The sequence below is a fragment of the Schistocerca gregaria genome, chromosome 6 (assembly GCF_023897955.1).
Source record: "Schistocerca gregaria isolate iqSchGreg1 chromosome 6, iqSchGreg1.2, whole genome shotgun sequence".
In the NCBI taxonomy this organism is placed as follows: Eukaryota; Metazoa; Arthropoda; class Insecta; order Orthoptera; family Acrididae; genus Schistocerca; species Schistocerca gregaria.
The window spans coordinates 269,598,119-269,614,034 of record NC_064925.1 but is presented as its reverse complement, the minus strand read 5'-3'; the positions used below and the strand labels follow the sequence as shown (position 1 = coordinate 269,614,034).

Below are 15,916 nucleotides of genomic sequence, written 5' to 3'. Positions count from 1 at the left end.
TGAAGAATTTTGCTTTAAGTTAGTCGCATCGTTATATGATCCTAATTCACGTTTAAAATCATGGCCTTTGTCTGACTTTATTCCACATGTCTGTGCTCTTGTAGGTTTCACATAGGGCTGTCATGCATAACGTAGAGCGTGAGGAACTGTACAGTAGGAATCCCTATATGAATATTGAATTATTGCCATTAAGCACGTTTCCATATTTTAAAACAAATGATGAAAAAATGGCGACTGCCATATATCGGCGCTACTAATCGTTCCCATGGTTCTCTTCTTATTTAATAGTAATTGGGCCACAATATTTTATGAAGAACGTGAATCTTTGTGATGATTTACTTCATAATCGAACCATTTTTTTACGCTCACCTGAATGCAGTCCATATTCCATAATCCCTTGCATCGCTTTCAAAATTTTGCTTTAGGGAAAATCCAAGTAATAATTAATTACAATTGCATTCTATTACATATTATTTGCCCTTTTCCTGATGAAAGTGGTTTCAAGTGATGTTAGTGATCATACCGCGTTTTTTCTCTATTTCTATAAATAAATCTTCGTTTAGAACTGTAAAAACAATCATATTGTTTGGTAAATGATTTATTATTACCTAATCCCACATTACCCTCCTACATGTATTTGGTTGGAAGTGAGAGGTATCAACGCCATATAGGAATTCAAAAAGCTAGAGAAATTGGCATACCACGGGATGGGGGGTGTAATTTAGAGGAATACAGCATCCATTACATTTCCTTCCCTAAGCTGTTATCTTGGTTTTACTTCATCCATCGTGCCAATTAATTACTTATCTCTCATTCTTTGTCACATCCGGATTTTTATCAATAACTGAGCCAAGAAAAATATGAAGCGAATGCAATGCATTGGAATGAATATTAAACCTCTGTTAAACGTCTGCATTGAAATACCCTGTTACATTACAATGAAATAACAAAATAATTAAAAATTTCTCCTTTTCAGCAGCGACCCTGCTGAGGAAGATTTTACGAATAATTGGCACAAGACACAAGAATTTTAACACCCCCACTTTCGTTATTACCCATCTGCCTGACAAAAAAATAGTGAAGCACGCAGAAGGGAAGGTGGAAAAGGAACGAAATTTCGCTGCTTGAGAGCGCACACGATTTCATTCCATGACTGAGAATCCGAGTGAAATTTACAATGAACTTGGCAGAAGGAGCCCACTGATAAGCAAGACGTTGCACCCTTCTGGTTTGTATGCATGCACTGAATAGGTTGGGATGCCGGTACATCCTATCTCGTTGCAAGTTGGGCCTCAACAATTGTGACTGGTCTTTCGTATCATGGATGTTGGCAACATGACCGACTTGAATCTCAGCTGGGACAAATATGGGGACTTTTCTGGCTGCAGTGGTACCTCAACATCACGCAGGCAGTCCACAGAGACACATAGCATGTGTGAATGGACATTCTCCCATTGAGAAACCGCGCCTCAGTACTGACGCATCAAGAAGCACGATGCTCATGGCGGTCATTTGTGCTGATGGAGTAACCATTACCACTAACAGCAGTGAAATGCAGTCAATCTTGATTGCTCCCCACACTATCATTCCAGAATACTGGAGAAACTGAACCTCTCCCGCGCTCGCTGCCATAATCCCAGATGGTTATGGCCCAGGGTATTATAAATCGTGATTTATCGTTGAACACCATTCAGTGCAATTTATCAGCAGTGAGGGCTTCCAGGTCATGATACCATTCCAAACACAACGGTTTGTGCTGTGGTGTTAGAGGAAGCCTAAACCTGGGACAACTGCTGCCAGTTCCTGAGGATTTGGTGCTAAGAGACAGAGAACGTTGCAGCGATCACATTATTTGTTGTCAGATGGCAGGTGCCGATTTGAATGGATTACGATGTGCTTGTTGCAATATTAGGGGGAACCTCTCCTGTGATGCTCAGATATGGTCGGTCAGGAACTTGACGATAAATATGCCTGCCTTCACGTACCTGCTCTCTACAACGCCGGGACACTGTCACTTCTGAATACCCCACACATTTAGATATTGCGCAGTTTGATCAGCAGGTCAAGTGGAGACCAACAATCAGGCCCGTTTCAAACTCAGTCCGGTGCTGACAACACTGCCTCACACGCATATGTGGAGTCTCCGTGTCCTTCATGCTGGCCACTCTACACCACACGTTTTTCACTCACCTCATATACCCTATCAGGCCTCGTAACAACACTAAAGGCGAAGAACAAAACGTATTTTGGGGGCAATCTACTAGCCATAGTGAATACCAGCTCCAATTATTTGCATACCCACCAATTGTGTATATATGTATGAAGTTTCACTGACAACTAATACTGCCTATTGGCTGCTTCAGTTTCCTTGTCGCACTGTAAATATGAAGATTAATAGTGTGTGGTCAAAATATTTAATAATGTAAAACATTGGGTTGGTCGCAGAATAAATTAATTCAATTTTTCAATGCATTTGTAATTACATAACTGACATTTGTACGAAATTCACTGTTGTTACAGTAATATAAGCGTTGAAGAGTCGGCTCGAGCAGAACAATGCATGTCAGACTTCAGTAATCAGTCATGAACCGTATTGCTACCATGGTAAGAAAATACGTCATCCTCATGAGAGTCACATATAGAAGGGCAATACATAGAGAATTTTATTGCTCGAGACAAACTGTTCATTACGCAGCAGTCGTTGCAAACAATTTATTAGGTGGAAAGCCTGAGTAATGACAACATTTATTTGCACATCATGCAACAGATTCTTACGTTAATAATTAAATGAATATTCAGATCTGAACTTATTTTTAAATGTACCAATTTTGCCTTGGGGAAACAACATGTTAGAAGGAAAAAGCATTTTGATGATAGTTATTTATTTTTTGACTAAAACAATGTGTTTTCTTAATAAGTTGTAAAGAATCACCCACACACAAAGTGGAAAGTTTCATATCTAGAAAATATTGGTATCCCTTGGTGTTTCAGAATGTGTCCTTTCAACTGATCCCTTCTTTTGATCAAGTTGTACCTAAATTTCTTATCTCCATATTCTGTTCACTACATCCTCATTAGTTACTTGTTAGACCCATCCAATCTTTAGCATTCTTCTGTGGTACCACATTTTGGAAACTTCTAATTTGTTTTCATCTAAACTGTTTATTTTCCGTGCTTCACTTCCACACATGGCTACACTCCACACAAATAACTCAAAGTTAAAAAGATTCTCTCTACAGAAATGTTTTTCTTGCTATTGGCCGTCTGCATTTTATATCCTCTCTGCTTCAGCCATTATCAGTTATTTTGTTTCCAAAATAGCAGGAGTGGTCTACTGCTTGAAGTGTCTCGTTTCCTAATCCCATTCCATTAGCGTAAACCTAATTTAATTCGACTTCATTTCATTATCCTTGTTTGGTTTTGCTGATCTTCATCTCATATCCTCCTTTCAAGACCCTGTCCATTCGCCGTGCGGTTCTAGGAGCTACAGTCTGGAGCCGAGCGACCGCTACGGTCGCAGGTTCGAATCCTGCCTGTGACATGGATGTGTGTGAGGTCCTTAGGTTTAATTAGTTCTACGTTTTAGGCGACTGATGACCTCAGAAATTAAGCCGCAAAGTGCTCAAAGCCATTTGAACCAAACCTGTCCATTCCGTTCAACTCTCCTCCAAGTCCTTTACTGTCTCTGACAGAATTACAATGTCATCGGCAAATCTCAAAATTTTTGTTTCTTCTCCTTGAACTTTGATTCCAATTCCCTACTTTTCTTTCTTTCCTTTACTGCTTGTTCAGTGTGCATATTGAATAACATAACAGCTACTACCGTGCCTCAGGCCCCTTTCAACCTATGGTTTCTTTGTATGCCCCTCGACTCTTATAACTGCCATCTGGTTTCTGTACAAGTTGTGAATAGCCTTTCGCTCCGTACATTTCACCCCTGCTACCTTCAGAATTTGAAAGGGAGTATTTAAGTCAATGTTGTCAAAAGCTTTCTCTAAATCTAAAAAGGCTGTAAATGTAGGTTTGTCCTTCTGTGCTAGACATACCACATATGATTTTTGACCAACCCCCTCTCATAATCAAATTTACGTATGTCAGTGTACTATTCATTTTAGAGATAAAATTATCCTTTGGTTACACTTTTGAGTCTTTCTGAAGATACTGCCGACATGACGACACTCAAAACACCACGCATGTACGAATAAAACGATGGTTTCCTACTGTTGGTCAGAAATGACCCACGTGGTACTATTAGGAGTACGGTGAACTCCCGTAGTCCGCATCTCGTGGCCGTGCGGTAGCGTTCTCGCTTCCCGCGCCCAGGTTCCCGGGTTCGATTCCCGGCGGGGTCAGGGATTATCACTGCCTCGTGATGACTGGGTGTTGTGTGATGTCCTCAGGTTAGTTAGGTTTAAGTAGTTCTAAGTTCTAGGGGACTGATGACGATAGATGTTAAGTCCCATAGTACTCAGAGCCATTTGAACTCCCGTACTTCTAATGTTAATCTATGTTCTAAGATAAGTTGTAGGGTCAGTATTTCGTTGTGTCTTCCTACATTTCTCCGGAATCCAAACTGATCTTCCCTGAGGTCTGTTTCTACCTGATTTCCATTCTTCAATAAATAATTCGTGTTAGTATCCTGCTACCATGACTTATTGAACTCAAAATTCGGTAGTTTTAACACCTGTCAGCAACTTCTTCCTTTGGAGTTGAAATTACTGCATTCTTCTTGAAATAAGATGCTATTTCGATTGTTTCAAACATCTTGCACACCTGATGGAAGAGTTTTATCACAGCTGGCTATGCCATATAATGTAGCCGTTATTTTGGATCTCCAGTCATGAATGAAAATTCGATTTTTGCAACAAAATGCAGGAGGAGGGTACAGTTAGTCTTCAAACAGAAATATTCCCAACCATTAGTAATATATGACAGATATGAAATATGAAGAAATACCCAAATTATGCTTCTTCTTCGGAAATGACCAGCATAATTAGTAGTTTGATATTACTGCAAGTCCTCTAAAATATTAAAGTCCCGTCTGTGTGTCTCTGACTGATGACTAGGTACAGTCCAGAGATGATCTACGACGCCTACGGAGCCCGAGTCTCGAGGACGACGGACGAACACTGCAGCTTGTAGACTCGGCGGTAGCTGGAGACCGGACACAACTCGGCGCTCTGAACAGAACTGTCCGCCGTAGCTCAGTGCACCGGTATTTAACGAGGCGTCGACCAATCGCTATCCACGCACGTGATGCCAGTGGATTGACAGCTGCGAAACATAACGGGGCTTTGAATAGTTCGTATGTAGAGCTTCTCTTATAAAATGTTTTGAAACTGTGAGTTGTCTTCAATGCTAGTGACAGTAATTTTGGAGATAAGCAAACTGATTATTTGACTCCTATTTTAGTCCTTAATCCCCCACTTCTTGATGTAGGGTGATAAACCTCCAAAATTCATGTATGTATTCTTCAGTGCACTATCATTGGACGTGTCTAATAACTTTTTTCTTAAGAGCTATTGGTAAAAGTTTATTTTATACTGAATTAGAATTTTTTGTGTGGTGTTTCTTACTGTAACATCTACCACCTTAACAGAAAAAATTTTACCATAGCGTTTTCGTCTATCACGGGAGTAGTGAGATCTGTGCTTTGTTTCCAAGTGCTAGTATTCAGTACAACAGTAACACTCCTTTTGCATAGTGGCATTTCACAGTGAAAAAGATTCCGGTTATCGTATAATGTTTGACATGTGTTGCAGATTCGTGTGTCATCAAAATAAAATTTAGTCTGTGTAACGTCTGAATTTCTACCTTCGAGATAAGACTACGAAACTGCACATGAAATTTACGTCCATACAAGTTTTCCAGATTATCACTTTCACGTTTTAAATATTTCAGTGAGGAGGACGGGTAAATAATTCATACCAATATTTGAAAACAATTATTCACTTGTAAAACTTGCATCAGATTACAATGCTTTCTGCGTAGTTTGTCTTGAAATAATTCTCAAGGTACGGGTTATATAATCACTTCAGAAGCTCGGATACTCAGTTAAGGCTTAGCCAACATTTACCAATAAAGTTAGGGTCATACAATTGTGATTATGCCTTTTATATTGTCTAATTGATACTGAGTATAACAAAAATAACTACAGGGATGGTTGAATTACGCACGGTAATGTCTGTGCAGTCCGAATCGATCAATAGTCACAGATACAGCAAAAGCTTAAAAATGACTCGAAATAAAATGGCTTACCACATAGCCCCTACTGATAAACTTTATTTAGTGATTAAATAAATACGTAGTTATTTTCATTATATTCACACTTCATTTCATTTTGGGGCATTTTCGCTAATTTCGTTTCTTAAATATTCGTGATAATGCTCTCTTACTTCCTAGTTTTCATTATCAGGTGGAGTGACACTCCTGCTTTGAAAGTGAGTGCAAAGTATGGTTTACATTTGTTTATATGATTCTTTGTATGTGAAGATGGAGAGTCTGTAATGAAACCATTTCACTGTTGCGTTAAATTGTGTTCAAACAGTATGTTCATAATAATTTCTCTTTTCACATTTCTCAAGATGAATAAATCCGCTCCAGTTGTACTTGAAAAATCCATTATTTTGGATGGAATCATTTAAGGTTTTTATTTACATCCTGAAAACTAGGTCGTGTGTACGACTTTATCCTAATAAAAGATTTGTCAAGTACGACATTAATAAATTTGGCAGCAGTTACGGATGGACCCCAAGAAATATAACAAGCAATCCCCTCCCGTCTCCCCCTGCATGAAGCGAGTCTAAAAGACAGAGGTGCACTGTTCTAATTGCTGCGACAGGTCGCTCACGGTAGCTCACCCCTCTGGCTACCTTCGCAAACCGGCACGTCTCTGTAGAGCGCAATAAAGAACTTCTGTATGTACCACGATTAAAACTGTCCCCAGTTCATTTCCTTTCCCCTGGCACAATGTGTTCCAGCAAACTGGTCATTCCGTATCAACCTAGAAAGTCAGCGGCAAATAAAAAGTTTTGAAATATATTATTTAATGCACCGCTTTCACTATATTGCACTGAAAATATCTACATACAACGCAATATGTCGGTAGTATGTTTTGTGCTCCTTGTCCGGAAAATAAAACTTCGCTAGACTCAAGATGTTTCCTACTACAGTAATGTTCACCCTCAAGCTTGCATTAGAAACGCTGATTGTGGGTTTCCTGTTCTGATTTAACATTTTTTCCTCACCAAGTGTCGAAAACATTTATTTTATAAGCAAATGCATTAACCTACAATTCCTAATACCCTAGAATATCTCTAATTAAATTCCTACTGTATTTATATTTTATAACATAATGTTTACACATTAGTTAATCACTTGATCCCATGTTATTTTTCGTGGATATGATTACTCTTTAGCATAACATCCACTTTCTCTATAATTTTATGTATCTTGTCATTACATTTTAGAGTGTAGCTTACTGCCAGACACTTTCAAGATCATCACTTTCGTAGTAGAAGGGAAACAGATGTTTTCACTTGCTGCAAGATCTGCATCTTATTCAGACTGTGGAGACTTGCAAACAGACAATAGGGAGCTGGCCAGAATTATCAACATTTTGTACTACATTGGTCACAAATTTCATTTGAAGAAATAAGCAGACTCTCCTCGGTCCTCAGCCACGGTATGCTTTTATTACAGTCATTTAAATCAGCACCCTCTTCCTTTGAATGCAGGTAAAGCTTACAGACATTCCTTCACTAGAGCACGCAAGCAAGATAATTAACTACTGCCAACCATTTAGTCATATGAAAGAAGTCAGATCGTTTCCGGGTATAGCAATCAAGTAATAAAGATCATTTTTCCTAAGAACATTAAGTGGCATGACAGGGTATCACAAGGGAGAGTGCCCTGCAATCTCTCAAAATGAAGACTGTGATTTTTCAATTATAATATTATAGAGTATAGTATTTTATATATAATATATGAGATTAAACTAAAAATATGTAATAATTAGACATATTTGTTAAGAGTTTTACATATTACAGTATCAGACGTGTGGAACACAGTTTCTTTCCATGAAGTTTACAAACATCTGTCAGTCCTATTTAAGTACAGTAACACTATATTTGTGTGTGTGTGTGTGTGTGTGTGTGTGTGTGTGTGTGTGTGTGTCTGTGTGTGTGTGAGTGTGTGTGTGTGTGTGTGTGTGTGTGTGTGTGTGTGTGTGTGTGTTTTGTTACTACTTCACGCTATTAACAAATGTTCACTTAAAACTACAGTCTTCCACACCATAAAACTGCTTATATGTAACTCATTTCTTAAATTTAATTTGATTATGAAGGATAGTCAGTCATATGCTTACTCACTCCTGCAGTTTTCTATGGGATATGGGCTCCCTCCTGCTTGTGAAATGGAATTTGCTTACAAAGGAAACATACAGCCAGTACTAGAGAAAACGAATCAGATGTAGATCTGTGTAAGATAATTCCCAAATGTATGTCAGTGCAGTTTAAGTACAGTGATGATATTTAATTAAAACTGTTATCGAATCAGATGGAACAGTGTAGCACAGGTATGAACAAGAGTAGTATGCAAGGAGGGGGTTTGTCATCAGCCGCCGATGCCTCTCTGCAGCATACCTCTGCTAGGAGGGCTGCAGTGATTACAGGCCCTGCGACCCAGAGATTACACAGTCCAGTGAGCCAAGAAATTAGCAGCTCAGTCCACAGAGTGCCTTCGCGTACACCAGGCATGAGAACAGGTGGAGCCGGCTGCTGTGGCCGTGTAGTTCTAGGCGCTTCAGTCCGGAACCGCGCTGCTGCTATGGTCGCAGGTTCGAATCCGACCTCGGGCGTGGATGTGGGTGATGTCTTTAGGTCCACACCGTGTCGTGTGTGGCCGTAGGAATGCAAGTATACCTCCGCCATGCAAGTATTTAGGATCAGGCCGCCGCCGATCGAATCAGTTCTATCGCAGCAAGTTAACAGATGTCTTCTGCTACGGACCCAGTACCGCTTCCCTCTACAAACCGCCTTAGCCTCCAGTTGACAGCGCTCGTGTAGCGACGTGCTAGTGAGACTGTTGATATCATTCGATACTGTCTTCCGGCGAGATTGAAGGGTCTCTGAAATTATATCAGTCTTGACAAAACTTTAAATTTATTCTATTCAAATTTACGCCTCCCAATGGGAGCGTGGATTTAGAGATTTCCGATTGTTTGGTCAATTGTGATTACTTATCATACCACAGATGTTTCGGCATCAACTGTGTTATCAACCATTCCATGAACTCCCTGTTTAGTCTAAGATTTTCTTCCAGGTTACTGACATTTTTATGCTTTGTCTATGTTGAGCTTCAGTATTGGTCAAAAAAGATCATTTGTTTTAAGTTAAGGAAAACCATTTTGTTAATGAATGGAGACGGAACTTTTTTCTTACATTGCCTTGGGCAGTGTCCTGCGCCCAGAGCAGCCTATTAAAAGATCTAGTCTTTTAAGGCCTTTCTCGTCACTTCATCACTGTACACTCTTCTTCGCACAATAACTAATGATAATCAAGTGGAACACGTTCTTTTCTAATAGATTTAGATTTTCAGATATTTTCATCAATTGGAGCCTATAACATGCTATTCACATAGCTTGTACCACATTATACTTTTATCGGAGTGTTTTATTTTGTTCTAGAACTATGGTTTGTTTCCATCCATGTATATATCTATTTAATTTCCACGTTATCAACAGATTACATTTTAAAGACGGTCTCAACAAAAGCGCTAGATTTGAGGCTACAGTTACCAGATTAATTTATTTATGTGAAAGAAGCAAACAAATCATTCTCTTCAGGAGACTCTAAGGATTAGGCGTGAAACGCAATATAGGGCTTATGACACATCCCACTTGCCATACACGCGATCGCTCGGTCCATGAAACAAACTGTGGTGTCCCACCCACTCGTTTGCTATCGTGTGCCAAAAGGATGCTGCTTTCTCGGATAGCTACACAACTATTGAATCAAAACACATTAATGGTTTTTGCTACAGTAAAATAGAATTTACAGGAATGTGTCGCAAGCAGTTGGCGACATGCAAACAATCAATGTCCTTCTCAATATACGGTGTCCATGCCACATATCACACAAGTTCCTATGGATCATTACTAACGGCTGTTCTCGTGCCTCTCTTCTGTTTCGTTGTTTCTAGTCCGGGTCTGCTAGTGCCTGAGCTTGTTTGCGTCTTCTACTGTCCGCCCGAGGCTGGCAGGAGCGGCCCTTATGTTATCTTCGGCCAGAGGCCGCTCCTGTCGTGGTGCGGTCCTACTCAGCGAACTATTGGCTGCCATCGTACCACAGCCTTCTCTGCTCTTGTATTCTACATCTTCGCACCGTCGGTTATAGTTACGCCGGAATACTAACCGTCATCCGCTCACAGATTGCCCCACCATCTTCGTTGAGGACATGTCGATTTTCTTGTTTGAGTTCCAACTTTTCGGGGTTTGTTCTGGTAAAATCATGACTTAACCTACCCTCATACAAAAAGGTCATCAGGTTTCAAGTCGCAAGATCAAGATGCATTGATCTGGGCCCAACATAACTAGATTAGTCCGTCTGACAACTTCTCACGCAACAGAGCGATCATGTCTCCTGAAGGTGGCAAGTTGCACTTTTTTGTTGGAACAATAAATTCTCGATGTTCATTTGATACAAAAAGGGCGAAAGGAAAGCAGACACACAAAACAATAGACCCAATTCTGCGTGACAGCCGTTCTTCGTTCATCTCCCAAAAAGTAAGGACCGATGAAGCCCCCACTCCAAATACTAATCCAATGCGACCGATGACCTTGCTGTTTGGCTCTCTCCCCCAAACCAACGAACCAACCAAATCCCACGTCAAACCTTAACTGATAGCAGATGCATGAGTTCACGAATTGCTCTTGGGTTCTCTGATCTCCATGATCAGCAATTATTCTTGTTAACAAAGCCGTTTACATGGGAATGAGCCACATACGAGAAAATGATGCACTTTGTAAAGTCAATGGTCTCTCGTTTCTTTTCCAGGATCCATTTGCGTAAACCGCCGTCGTTTACCATGGTCCCGTGGTTTAATTTCCTTGGTTAAGTGGAATCTGTTAGGGCGTAAGCGCCAATATTTTTTAAGATTCTGTCATTGTTCTTGCTCATTTCTTGAGCTCGAAAGAGATATGATTTTCCCTGTCTCACAGTAACAGAATCAGTCACAGCAACTGTATTTGCCTCACTCCGACCACTTCAAGGGTATCCAGCGCTTTTGAAATCTATGGAACGTGAAGATTTAAAACGCACAGATCAAGTGTACAGAAAAAAGAACTTTTACACCACTTCACAATCTTCCACACTGATTCGACGGAACTTGAGCCATATTCTGCAGCATATCTAGATTTCTTAAGTCTTTCACCAATCTTTTTGTCAGTCTTTTCCCCACGAAAAATATCTACAGTATTACAGATGGTCAACAACTACACTTCTATTTTGTCGCGCCACTACTCAGCAAACATTATATTGCTGGACTTAGATGTGGTTTCTTTTCCTTTCAGTTTCTCTTGTAATATTAGCATGCTGCACTTGTTTCTATGAACATTTTGAACTTGGTGACGTGGCCCATCTTGCTTCTTTTTAATTTCCTGACATTTTAAACTTAGGACAAGTGAATGCAAGGAAAAGTAAGGGAGAACATCTGACAACATTGCATGATGTCACTGAGGAGAGGAGGTCATCTGATAACATTTCAGGCTGTCCGAGTAGCAACGCGTATCTTCCACTTTCGACCGATATTTGTTTCTCTTTTTTAATTCCTCCAATTTTTGTCTACAGGTGCCTTGAAATTTCTCTGCGACGAAAACCCTTTTCATTTCATAATTCTATGCCACAATACTAATTAAATTCTTCATACACGATTACAATGATTGTACGACATGTAGTTTTAATGTATCAGGAAGTTAAGAAATAGTACTTATTCCGTTGTAGAGCGAAATTTTCATTTTGCCAGCATACATCTAGGTTGCGCCATTACCACGCTATATCATTTATTCCAGATGGGATACTGCTGCGAGAGTTTTGGTCCCAAAGAAGAACTTCTGTAAATTTAGAAGGACGGAAAACTTACTGGTGGAAATAAAACACTGAGTGCGGGTGATGAGTCGTGACTGCATCACCCACATAGTATTGTTTATGTTGGTACAGGGGTACATCCATAACACTGGGACGGTCAAGGGACTCGGGGTCACCACCGCAGCAGCAGCTGCAACTTCAAAAAATTTTCAGTTAAAATGTAAATAATTTTAAGTCTTTTTTCAGATGTGAAGCATGAAAACTAAAAATGAGGAGATTTTTATGCAGTTTGTTCTGATGTTAACTTGAGAAATATGTTAAAAAGTTGCATAATTAATAGAAGGCACAATGAAACAAACAAAGGATCTTTGAAATGATTTTATTTGAATATTGACCCTAGAACGCCTCACATATCACAATTCTGCGATTTTATAACCAATCGCCGTCATACAGGGTGTTTCAAAAATGACCGGTATATTTGAAACGGCAATAAAAACTAAACGAGCAGCGATAGAAATACACCGTTTGTTGCAATATGCTTGGGACAACAGTACATTTTCAGGCGGACAAACTTTCGAAATTACAGTAGTTACAATTTTCAACGACAGATGGCGCTGCAAGTGATGTGAAAGATATAGAAGACAACGCAGTCTGTAGGTGCGCCATTCTGTACGTTTCTTTCTGCTGTATAAACGTGTGCTGTTCACAACGTGCAAGTGTGCTGTGGACAACATGGTTTATTCCTTAGAACAGAGGATTTTTCTGGTGTTGGAATTCCACCGCATAGAACACAGTGTTGTTGCTACAAGACGAAGTTTTCAACGGAGGTTTAATGTAACCAAAGGACCGAAAAGCGATACAATAAAGGATCTGTTTGAAAAATTTCAACGGACTGGGAACGTGATGGATGAACGTGCTGGAAAGGTAGGGCGACCGCGTACGGTAACCACAGAGGGCAATGTGCAGCTAGTCCAGCAGGTGATCCAACAGCGGCCTCGGGTTTCCGTTCGCCGTGTTGCAGCTGCGGTCCAAATGACGCCAACGTCCACGTATCGTCTCATGCGCCAGAGTTTACACCTCTATCCCTACAAAATTCAAACGCGGCAACGCCTCAGCGCCGCTACCATTGCTGCACGAGAGACATTCGCTAACGATATAGTGCACAGGATCGATGACGGGAGATATGCATGTGGGCAGCATTTGGTTTACTGACGAAGCTTATTTTTACCTGGACGGCTTCGTCAATAAACAGAACTGGCGCATATGGGGAACCGAAAAGCCCCATGTTGCAGTCCCATCGTCCCTGCATCCACAAAAAGTACTGGTCTGGGCCGCCATTTCTTCCAAAGGAGTCATTGGCCCATTTTTCAGATCCGAAACGATTACTGCATCACGCTATCTGGACATTCTTCGTGAATTTGTGGCGGTACAAACTGCCTTAGACGACACTGCGAATGCCTCGTGGTTTATGCAAGATGGTGCCCGGCCACATCGCACGGCCGACGTCTTTAATTTCCTGAATGAATATTTCGATGATCGTGTGATTGCTTTGGGCTATCCGAAACATACAGGAAGCGGCGTGGATTGGCCTCCCTATTCGCCAGACATGAACCCCTGCGACTTCTTTCCGTGGGAACACTTGAAAGACCAGGTGTACCGCCAGAATCCAGAAACAATTGAACAGCTGAAGCAGTACATCTCATCTGCATGTGAAGCCAATCCGCCAGACACGTTGTCAAAGGTTTCTGGTAATTTCATTCTGAGACTACGCCATATTATTGCTACGCATGGTGGATATGTGGAAAATATCGTACTATAGAGTTTCCCATACCGCAGCGCCATCTGTTGTTGACAATTGTAACTACTGTAATTTAGAAAGTTTGTCTGCCTGAAAATGTACTGTTGTCCCAAGCATATTGCAACAAACGGTGTATTTCTATCGCTGCTCGTTTAGTTTGTATTTCCGTTTGAAATATACCGGTCATTTTTGAAACACCCTTTACGTTGACATCAGGCATAAATGAGTCAGTTGAAGCTCCTCTTTAGAGAGGCACAGCTGCTTGTCTAATCTGTTAAGGAACGAGACACTTTACATAAAGCATTAAATATGTCTGAAGAAATTATTTTCCAACTGAATAATATTCTCAATGGTGATTATGCACGATTTGATTAAAATGAATCTACCTCCGAATCTGGAGGAAAAGAAGAAGTGGTTAGCAGGCTGAAAGACAAATTTGGTTATTCAAATTTGATAGTAATAGGAGATGGAGCTACAGATTTAGAAACGTGCCCACCATCTGATACGATTTAATGGTTTTAGAAGGACTGTGGCCAGTGATGCAGGTAACGTAAAACTCATTTTTGCGTCACAGACTTCAAGGAATTGCATCATGTTCTCCGCAGTTGATAATCCAAAGTACCACAGTTATTTTTGGTAACGGAGTAAATATTTTCGTTATTTAAAATTTGAAATTTCCCGGCGAATCAACTGTTCAAAAAGATTTCGGGCTTGCAGCCGGTCGTCGTAAGCTTCATTGTACGATATTTCGGCTGGACAACGGCCAGCCATCTTCTGGAGTGAGCCGAACGAGGACTGACGAAGCCTTTTTTTTCTTTATTGTTATTTTTTACCTCATGCTGGCAGCAGATAAATCCACACCGCTCTTAAGCCACAAGCATTACAATAGAAGGGAACAGAAGACAGAAAAGCAACAGATTGGTGGTTAAAAAACAAGAGAAGCAAGAATTAAAAACATGAAACCGCTCACACTTGACGAAAAAACACGAAAAACTGCCAGCACTGCGCACAAAAACTGACCAAGGTACAAGTGAACGAAGGAGCGTGGCAGCGAAAAACACTAAAACACAAACACGATGGCACACACACGAGGAACTGATGGCGATCATCTCCGGCGCGCTAACGTCCACATAACGTGTGCGAGTCCGGGGACCTGCCAAGAGGGGAAGAAGGTGGGGGGGGGGGGGGGTAGGGAGAGGGAAGAGCAAAGATGGCAATGGCAGAGGAGATGGTGGTAGGAATGAGGGTATGGGGGTATGGGAAGCCCAGGGGAGAAGTGGGAAAAAGGGAGGAGGGAGGGAAGGGGACGAGAAGGGAGAGAGGGTACCCACAGGAACAAACACAGGAAGAGGGAGGGGAGAATCAACGTTGGTAGGAGAGGTAGTTGGAGGGGAGGAGGGCATAATCAGGGAGGGGGAGCTGGCAAAAGCCACCTTGGGAGAGGGTAAGGAGAGTGGAGAGATGGAGAGTAGTTGGGACGTGGAAATACAGGCACAGCAGCGGGCAAAGATGGGAGAGGATGGAAGAGGCAAGCGGGTGAGGAGGATCAAGTTTATGGGACGTGTAGAGGATCCGTATCTGTTCGAGGGAAAAGGAGGAGGTGGCAGAACGGAATAAGGTAATGCAGGATACATGTGGAGCAGGGGAGACAGATGCGATAGGCGAGGCGAAGAGCATGGCGTTCAAGGATCTGAAGGGATTTGTAAAAGGTAGGAGGAGCGGAGATCCAGGCAGGGTGGTCGTAGCAGAGGATAGGGCGGATGAGGGATTTATGGGTGTGGAGGGTGGTGGAAGGGTCCAGACCCCATGAACGGCCAGAAGGGAGATTGAGGAGATGGAGTCGGGAGTATGGCTTGGCTTAGATTGTCCGGAGGTGGGGGGTCCAGGAGAGGCGACGGTCATGGGTTTCGCCAAGGTACTTATGAGGGGGGGGGGGGGCGGTGAGGGCGATAGGACGGCCATAGACGGTATGTTTAACCAGGAATATTTTGACTGCCCTCTGTCTCCTCTGGTGACTAACCTTTTTATGGGGGAT

General features: G+C 41.4%; 1 pseudogene; it reads left to right on the top strand.

Moving 5' to 3' along the window:
- LOC126278826 (phosphoserine phosphatase-like) overlaps positions 1-14,394 on the top strand; it is a 61,104-nt pseudogene extending 46,710 nt beyond the window's left edge.
- Positions 14,395-15,916: the final 1,522 nt, after the last annotated feature.